This window comes from Triticum urartu, chromosome 2A (genome assembly GCF_056163025.1).
Source record: "Triticum urartu cultivar PI428250 chromosome 2A, HENAU_Tu73, whole genome shotgun sequence".
In the NCBI taxonomy this organism is placed as follows: Eukaryota; Viridiplantae; Streptophyta; class Magnoliopsida; order Poales; family Poaceae; genus Triticum; species Triticum urartu.
Genome location: NC_141874.1, coordinates 316219943 through 316230442, shown reverse-complemented (window position 1 = coordinate 316230442; position 10500 = coordinate 316219943).

The window sequence follows — 10500 nt, the reverse complement described above, 5'->3', positions numbered from 1 at the left end:
TTATCAAATGTTCTTTTCTTGAGTCCTCACAGCACTTCAGCGTTTTCCCTCTTATCTTGCCCGTTTCTTATGGGATGGGCAACAGAGGCAAATGAGATCTTGCTTCCGAGGGCATGAACGTATTGCATGAAGGCGCGGCTTGTGAATTTGGTGCCATTGTCAGTGATGATCATGGCGGGTACTCCGAAACGGCACACCAATCCGTTCAAGAACTTGACAGCTGACTGTGCGGTCACCATCCTCACGGGCTCCACTTTCGGCCACTTTCTAAACTTGTCGGTTGCAACATACAAGAATTCAAAGGCACCGGTAGCATGGGGGAAGGGGCCCAAGATGTCGAGCCCCTAGAACGAAAATGGCCATGATAAAGGGATTTTTTAAAGAGCTTGAGTAGGCTGATGGATATTCTTGGAGTGGAACTAGAAGGCTTTACACTTGGTGACTAGCTCAATTGCATCTTGGAGGGATGTGGGCCAGTAGAAACCTTGTCGGAAAGATTTTCCAACCAAGGCCCTTGATCTATTGTAGGAGCCACACATACCCTTGTGTATCTCTGCTAGCAGTTCATTTCCTTGTTCCCGGCAAATGCACTTCAATTTCACATTGTTGGGCCTTCTTCTCTATAGCGTGTTATCAACGGACTGATACATACTGGCCCTCCGGGTTACTCTTTCAGCTTCTTCTTGCTCTTTGGGAAGTTCTCCTGTTTGGAGGAAATGGACTATGTGTCGTGCCCAAGTTGGAGCCAGAGGCTCGACAATGAGAATCAGTGGCACCTCCTTGTTCATGGGAGCGCATGCCTCAACCGCAAATATTGATAGTTTGGTGGGAGGGTGCAGCTCACCGACCGAAAGGGAGTTGTTCCCGCCAAGCTCTCTGCCGGGGGCTTTAGGAAGATCTTCTGGGAGAGGCTTTCTGGAGTCCAGTTTCCTCCTCTTTCTAGACATTGTTGCTGGGGATACAGAGGGTTGAGTCAGATGGAGAACAAAATTCCTTGGTTCTACAGGGAGTTTTTGTGTAGCGCACTTTGACAGATGATCAGCAACGCTGTTTTCCGCACGTGGCACGTGCTCTATTTTCAATCCTTCAAAGCGCTCCTCCAACTTTCTCACTTCCTTGACGTATTCCTCCATCAATGGGCTTTGATAATCCTTGTTTACTTGCCTCACCACAAGTTGTGAATCTCCACGGATGACCAGCTTCTTGATTCCCAGTTCTGTTGCAATCCTGAGCCCGACAAGGAACCCTTCATACTCTGTAGTATTGTTGGTAGCCTTCTCCCGGGGGAAATGCATTTGAACTATGTACTTAAGGTGCTCCCCAGTGGGAGCAACGAAAAGCATGCCAGCTCCAGCACCTTTGATGTCTACTACACAACCTTCTTCTTGTAGATGTTGTTGGGCCTCCAAGTGCAGAGGTTTGTAGGACAGTAGCAAATTTCCCTCAAGTGGATGACCTAAGGTTTATCAATCCGTGGGAGGCGTAGGATGAAGATGGTACCTCTCAAAAAACCCTGCAACCAAATAGCAAACAGTCTCTTGTGTCCCCAACACACCCAATACAATGGTAAATTGTATAGGTTCACTAGTTTGGCGAAGAGATGGTGATACAAGTTTAATATGGATGGTAGATATAGGTCTTTGTAATCTAAAAATATAAAATAGCAAGGTAATTAATGATAAAAGTGAGCACAAACAGTATTGCAATGCTTCTAAACAAGGCCTAGGGTTCATACTTTCGCTAGTGCAAGTTCTCTCAACAATAACAACATAATAGGATCATATAACAATCCCTCAATATGCAACAAAGAGCACTCCAAAGTCACTAATAGTGGAGATCAAACGAAGAGATTATTGTAGGGTACGAAACCACCTCAAAGTTATTCTTTCCGATCAATCCATTGGGTTATTCCTTTAAGAGTCACAAATAGCCATAGAGTTCATAGTAAAATAACACCTTAAGACACAAATCAACCAAAACCCTAATGTCACCTAGATACTCCAATGTCACCTCAAGTATCCGTGGGAATGATTATACACGATATGCATCACACAATCTCAGATTCATCTATTCAACCAACACAAAGAACTTCAAAGACTGCCCCAAAGTTTCTACCGAAGAGTCAAGATGAAAACGTGTGCCAACCCCTATGCATAAGTTCACAAGGTCACAGAACTCGCAAGTTGATCACCAAAACATACATCAAGTGGATCACGTGAATATCCCATTGTCACCACAGATAAGCACATGCAAGACATACATCAAGTGTTCTCAAATCCTTAAAGACTCAATCCGATAAGATAACTTCAAAGGGAAACTCAATTCATCACAAGGAGATAGAGGGGGAGAAACATCATAAGATCCAACTATAATAGCAAAGCTCGCGGTACATCAAGATCGTGCCATATCAAGACCACGAGAGAGAGAGAGATCAAACACATAGCTACTGGTACATACCCTCAGCCCCGAGGGTAAACTACTCCATCCTCGTCATGGGGAGCGCCGGGATGATGAATATGGCCACCGGTGATGGATCCCCCCTCTGGCAGGGTGCCAGAATAGGGTCCGGATTGGTTTTTGGTGGCTATATAGGCTTGGAGCAGCGGAACTCCCGATCTAGGTTTCTTTTCGGGGATTCTGTATTTATAGGAATTTTGGCGTCGGTCTCATGTCAGGGGGTCTCCGAGTCGTCCACGAGGCAGGGGGCGCGCCCAGGGGGTAGGGCTCGCCCTCCACCCTCATGGATGGCTCGGGACTCTTCTGGCCCAACTATTTTACTGCCGGGGCTTCTTTTGGTCCATAAAAAATCATCAAAAATTGGCAGGTCAATTGGACTCCATTTGGTATTCCTTTTCTGTAAAACTCAAAAACAAACAGAAACTGACACTAGGCTCTAGGTTAATAGGTTAGTTCCAAAAATCATATAAAATAGCATATAAATGCATATAAAACATCCAAGATAGATAATATAATAGCATGGAACAATCAAAAAATTTAGATACCTTGGAGACGTATCAAGCATCCCCAAGCTTAATTCTTGCTCGTCCTCGAGTAGGTAAATGATAAAAACAAATTTTTTGATGTGGAATGCTTATGTCTACTACACAACCTTCTTCTTGTAGACGTTGTTAGGCCTCCAAGTGCAGAGGTTTGTAGGACAGTAGCAAATTTCCCTCAAGTGGATGACCTAAGGTTTATCAATCGGTAGGAGGCGTAGGATGAAGATGGTATCTCTCAAGCAACCCACAACCAAATAACAAAGAGTCTCTTGTGTCCCCAACACACCCAATACAATGGTAAGTTGTATAGGTGCACTAGTTCGGCGAAGAGATGGTGATACAAGTGGTATATGGATAGTAGATAAAGGTATTTGAAATCTAAAATTATAGAAACAGCAAGGTAACAAGTGATAAAAGTGAGCGTAAACGGTATTGCAATTATGGTAAACAAGGCCTAGGGTTCACACTTTCGCTAGTGTAAGTTCCCTCAACAATACTAACACAATTGGATCATAAAACTATCCCTCAACATGCAACAAAGCGTCACTCCAAAGTCACTAATAGCGGATAACAAACGAAGAGATTATGGTAGGGTACGAAACCACCTCAAAGTTATTCTTTCCAATCAATCCGTTGGGCTATTCCTATAAGTGTCACAAACAGCCCTAGAGTTCGTACTAGAATAACACCTTAAGACACAAATCAACCAAAACCCTAATGTCACCTAGATACTCCAATGTCACCTCAAGTATCCGTGGGTATGATTATACGATATGCATCACACAATCTCAGATTCATCTATTCAACCAACACATAGAACCTCAAAGAGTGCCCCAAAGTTCTACCGGAGAATCACGACGAAAACGTGTGCCAACACCTATGCATAGGTCCCCAATGTCACGAAACCCGCAAGTTGGTCACCAAAACATACATCAAGTGGCACGTGGTATCCCATTGTCACCACAGATATCCACGACAAGACATACATCAAGTGTTCTCAAGTCTTTAAAGACTCAATCTGATAAGATTACTTCAAAGGGGAAACTCGATTCATTACAAGAGAGAAGAGGGGGAAGAAACATCATAGGATCCAAATATAATAGCAAAGCTCGCGATACATCAAGATCGTATCACCTCAAGAACACGAGAGAGAGAGAGAGAGAGAGATCAAACACATAGCTACTGGTACATACCCTCAGCCCCGAGGGAGAACTACCCCCTCCTCGTCAGGGAGAGCACCGGGATGATGAAGATGGCCACCCGTGAGGGTTCCCCCCTCCGGCAGGGTGCCGGAACAGGGTCCCGATTGGTTTTTAGTGGCTACGGAGGCTTCTGGCGGCGGAACTCCTGATCTATGTTGCGTTCTGGAAGTTTTAGGGTACGACGATATATATAGGCAGAAGAAGGACGTCAGGGGAGCCACGGGGGCCCCACGAGGCAGGGGCGCGCCCTAGGGGGGGTGCCCCCCACCCTCGTGAGCACCTCGTGTCTCCCCTAATGTGGGGTCCAAGTCCATCAGGTGTGTTTCCTTCCAAAAATAACTTCTCTAGTTGATTTCATTCCGTTTCGACTCCGTCTGATATTCCTTTTCTTCGAAACACTGAAATAGGCATAAAACAGCAAATCTGAGTTGGGCCTCCGGTTAATAGGTTAGTCCCAAAAGTAATATAAAAGTGGATAATAAAGCCCAATATTGCCCAAAACAGTAGATAATATAGCATGGAGTAATCAAAAAATATAGATACGTTGGAGACGTATCAAATGCTACCTAACATATTTATCCATGTAATTTTCTTTATTGTGGCATGAATGTTCAGATCCGTAAGATTCAAAATAAAAGTTTAATATTGACGTAAAAACAATAATACTTCAAGCATACAAACAAGGCAATTATGTCTTCTCATAATAACATGGCCAAAGAAAGCTTATCCCTACAAAATTATATAGTCTGGCTATGCTCCATCTTCATCACACAAAATATTCAAATCATGCACAACCCTGATGACAAGCCAAGCAATTGTTTCATACTTTTGATGTTCTCAAACTTTTTCAACTTTCACGCAATACATGAGCGTGAGCAATGGACATAACACTACAGGTGGAATAGAATATGGTGGTTGTGGAGAAGACAAAAAGAAGGAGATAGTCTCACATCAACTAGGCGTATCAACGGGCTATGGAGATGCCCATCAATGGATATCAATGTGAGGGAGTAGGGATTTCCATGCAACAGATGCACTAGAGCTATAAGTGTATGAAAGCTCAAAAAGAAAACTAAGTGGGTGTGCATCCAACTTGCTTACTCCTGAAGACCTAGGGAAATTTGAGGAAGCCCATCGTTGGAATATACAAGCCAAGCTAAATAATACAAAATTCCCACTAGTATATAAAAGTGACAACATAGGAGACTCTCTATCATGAAGATCATGGTGCTACTTTGAAGCACAAGTGTGGTAAAAGGATAGTAGCATTGCCCCTTCTCTCTTTTTCTCTCATTTTTTGTTTGTTTTTTTTGGCTTTTTTGGGCCTTCTCTTTTGTTGGCCTTTCTATTTTTCTTATTTCCTCACATGGGAAAATGCTCTAATAATGAAGATCATCACACTTTTATTTACTTACAACTCAAGAATTACAACTCGATACTTAGAACAAAATATGACTCTATATGAATGCCTTCGGTGGTGTACCGGGATGTGCAATGACTCAAGAGTGACATGTATGAAAGAATTATGAAAGGTGGCTTTGCCACAAATGCGATGTCAACTACATGATCATGCAAAGCAATATGACAATGATGAAGCGTGTCATAATAAACGAAACGGTGGAAAGTTGCATGGCAATATATCTCGGAATGGCTATGGAAATGCCATAATAGGTAGGTATGGTGGCTGTTTTGAGGAAGGTATATGGTGGGTTTATGGTACCGACGAAAGTTGCGCGACACAAGAGAGGCTAGCAATGGAGGAATGGTGAGAGTGCGTATAATCCATGGACTCAACATTAGTCATAAAGAACTCACATGCTTATTGCAAAAATCTATTATTTATCGAAACAAAGTACTACGCGCATGCTCCTAGGGGGATAGATTGGTAGGAAAAGACCATCGCTCGTCCCCGACTGCCACTCATAAGGAAGACAATCAAAAAAATATCTCATGCTCCAACTTCGTTACCTAACGGTTCACCATATGTGCATGCTACAGGACTCACAAACCTTAACACAAGTATTTATCAAATTCACAACTACTCACTAGCATGACTCTAATATCACCATCTTCATATCTCAAAACAATCATAAGGAATCAAACTTCTCATAGTATTCAATGCACTTTATATGAAAGTTTTTACTATATCCCTCTTGGATGCCCATAATATTAGGACTAAATTCATAACCAAAGAAAACTACCATGTTGTTTAGAGACTCTCAAAATGATATAAGTGAAGCATGAGAGTTCAATAATTTCTTCAAAATAAAACCGTCGTCATGCTCCAAAAAGATATAAGTGAAGCACTAGAGCAAATGACAAACTACTCCGAAAGATATAAGTGAAGATCAATGAGTAGTCAAATAATTATGTAACTATGTGAAAACTCCTTATCATAAATAAAATTTCAGATCTTAACTACTTTATTCAAACAGCAATAAAAACAAAATAAAATGACATTACAAGGATAGCACATATCATGTGAAGAAGCAAAAACTTAGGCTCAACCGGGGCTAACCGATAATTGTTTATGAAGAAAGGTGGGACGCCTACCGGGGAATCCCCAAGCATAGATGCTTGAGACTTCTTGAAATATTAATTAGAGATACCTTGGGCATCTCCAAGATTGAGATTTTGTGTCTCCTTAATTCCTTTCATATCGCGGTCTCTCTAAATGTTAAAAACTTCATCCACACAAAACTCAACAAGAACTCGTGAGATAAGTTAGTATAAATTCATGCTAAACCTTATCATTCTCTATTGTAGAAAATCTCTAAAATTATTATTTTACATTGCATACTAAATGCATCTGCATATTTAACACTCCTATCCTCAAATAGAATCATGAAACAAGAAAACATATGCAAACAATGCAAACATAACAGTAATCTGTCTAAACAGGATAGTCTATAAAGAATACAAGAGGAATAATACTTCTTTAAATCCAAAAATTCTGAAAATTTACCACATTGTAGAAAGTTTGTTGTTACTCATCTTGTAAAAATTTCAAGATTTTATCATGTTCTGTCTATTCACAAATATTGAAAACATAACAACAAACTTTCTGTTTTTAGAACAACAACATATGGACTTGCAAAATAAGCATGGTAAAGGCTACACTTGACTTTCTTTACTGAATTAAAAGATGAAAAACATTACTCTTAATAACAGCAAGCAAATCCTAATAAAAGAAAATGATGATCAAATAAAAACACATATCATGTGGTGAATAAAAATATAGCTCCAAGTAAGGTTACCGATGAACGAAGACGAAAGAGGGGATGCCATCTGGGGCATCCCCAAGCTTAGGCTCTTGGTTGTCCTTGAATATTACCTTGGGGTGCCTTGGGCGTCCCCAAGCTTAGTCTCTTGCCACTCCTTATTCCGCAGTCCATCGAATCTTTACCCAAAACTTGAAAACTTCACAACACAAAACTCAACAGAAAACTCGTAAGCTCCGTTAGTATAAGAAAGCAAATCACCACTTAGGTACTGCCAAGACAAGATTCATAATTTTTCTCACATGATGCCTATTTTACCATATCATTTCTACAATTTATATTAAGCAATATAAGCCATAGAAACTAGAACACAAGCACACTATGCATCAAAACAGAATTTGTCAAAAACAGAACAGTCTGTGGTAATCTGTAACTCTCGATTACTTCTGTAACTCCAAAAATCCTGAGAAATTAGGAAGTTCTAGGGAATTTGTTTATTAATCCTTTACAAAAAGAATCAGTATTTATCACGCTTCTGTTAAGAATTAAAACTAATCTCCTGGGCACAAAAGTTTCTGTTTTTCAGCAAGATCAAATCAACTATCACTGTAAGCCATCCCAAAGGTCTTACTTGGCACTTTATTGGAACAAAAGCTATAAAACATGATTACTACAGTAGCTTAATCATGTGACCACACAAAAATAGTAGGTATAAATGTTGGGTTGTCTCCCAACAAGCGCTTTTCTTTAATGCCTTATTAACCAGGCATGATGATATTCAACGATGCTCACATAAAAGATAAGAATTGAAGCATAATTGGAGCATCATGAAGCATATGACAAACACATTTAAGTATAACCCACTTCCTATGCATAGGGATTTTTTGAGCAAACAACTTGTGGGAACAAGAATCAACTTGCATAAGAAGGTAAAACAAGGATAACTTCAAGATTTTCAACACATAGAGAGGAAACTTGATATTATTGTATATGTAAAAGCATATGTTCCTCTCTCATAATAATTTTTAGTGGAATCATGAATGAATTCAACAATATAACAATTTCATAAAGCATTATTTTCATGATCCCCAAGCATAGAAAATTTACTACTCTCCACATAAGAAAAATTCTTCTCATTTGGAATAGTGGGAGTCTCATAAGAAACTCGAATGCTATAAATTGTTTCCACATTAAAAGAGTAATGTTCGGAAAAAGGGTAATCATAATCATGACAAGTTTTATAAATATAATCATCACTACTTTTTATAACATAAGTATCATCACAATAATCATCATAAGTAGCAACTTTGTTCTCATCGTAATCAATTGAAACCTCTTCCAAGAAAGTGGAATCATTACTAAATACACTCATGACCTCTCCAAATCCACTTTTATAATTATCACAATAAGATTCAACATCCTTCAAAATAGTGAGATTATTACTTCCTAAAGTTGACACTCTTCCAAACCCACTTTCATCAATATAATCATCATAAATAGGGGACATGCTATCATCATAATAAATTTGCTCATCAAAACAAGGGAGACTAAAAATATCATCTTCATTAAACATAGCATCCCCAAGCTTGGGAAAAACATTAATTGCATCAAATAAATTCTCAAACATGTCATTCTCATCAAACATAGCATCCCCAAGATTGGGCCTTTTTCATATCATAAGCATAATCACTCTCATCATTAATAGTATGGATATCACCAATAGTATAGCAATTATCATCATCACAATGAGTAATAGGAGGAACATCATTTGGGAGGGATACCTTTTTACCTTTGCTTCTCCGTCTTTTCTTTTTATTCTTCACATTATGTATGGGTTTAATCATCTTTTTGGAGCTCCTTACTAAAAAGATTGGTTGAATAGAAGGCTCCTCCTCATTACCTGATTCATCATAAGAAAGAATAGGAGGATATTGGGAAGTCTCTTCCCTTTCGTTAGAGTTCATACTAGAATAACACCTTAAGACACAAATCAACCAAAACCCTAATGTCACCTAGATACTCCAATGTTACCTCAAGTATCCGTGGGTATGATTATACGATATGCATCACACAATCTCAGATTCATCTATTCAACCAACACATAGAACCTCAAAGAGTGCCCCAAAGTTGTACCAGAGAATCACGATGAAAACGTGTGCCAACACCTATGCATAGGTTCCCAATGTCACGAAACACGCAAGTTGGTCACCAAAAAAACATACATCAAGTGGCACGTGGTATCCCATTGTGACCACAGATATCCATGGCAAGACATACATCAAGTGTTCTCAAGTCTTTAAAGACTCAATCCGATAAGATTACTTCAAAGGGGAAACTCGATTTATTACAAGAGAGAAGAGGGGGGAAGAAACATCATAGGATCCAAATATAATAGCAAAGCTCGCGATACATCAAGATCGTATCACCTCAAGAACACGAGAGAGAGAGAGATCAAACGCATAGCTACTGGTACATACCCTCATCCCCGAGGGAGAACTACTCCCTCCTCGTCATGGAGAGCACCGGGATGATGAAGATGGCCACCGGTGAGGGTTTCCCCCTCCGGCAGGGTGCCAGAACAGGGTCCCGATTGGTTTTTGGTGGCTACGAAGTCTTCTGGCGGCGGAACTCCCGATCTATGTTGCGTTCTGGAAGTTTTAGGGTACGACGATATATATAGGCAGAAGAAGCACGTCAGGGGAGCCATGGGGGCCCCACGAGGCAGGGGGGCGCGCCCTAGGGGGGGCGCCCCCCACCCTTGTGAGCACCTCATGTCTCCCCTGACGTGGGGTCCAAGTCCATCAGGTGTGTTTCCTTCCAAAAATAACTTCTCCAGTTGATTTCGTTCCGTTTCGACTCCGTCTGATATTCCTTTTCTTCGAAACACTGAAATAGGCATAAAACAGCAAATCTGGGCTGGGCCTCCGGTTAATAGGTTAGTCCCACAAGTAATATAAAAGTGGATAATAAAGCCCAATATTGCCCAAAATAGTAGATAATATAGCATGGAGCAATCAAAAATTATGGATACGTTGGAGACGTATCAAGCATCCCCAAGCTTAATTCTTGCTCGTCCTC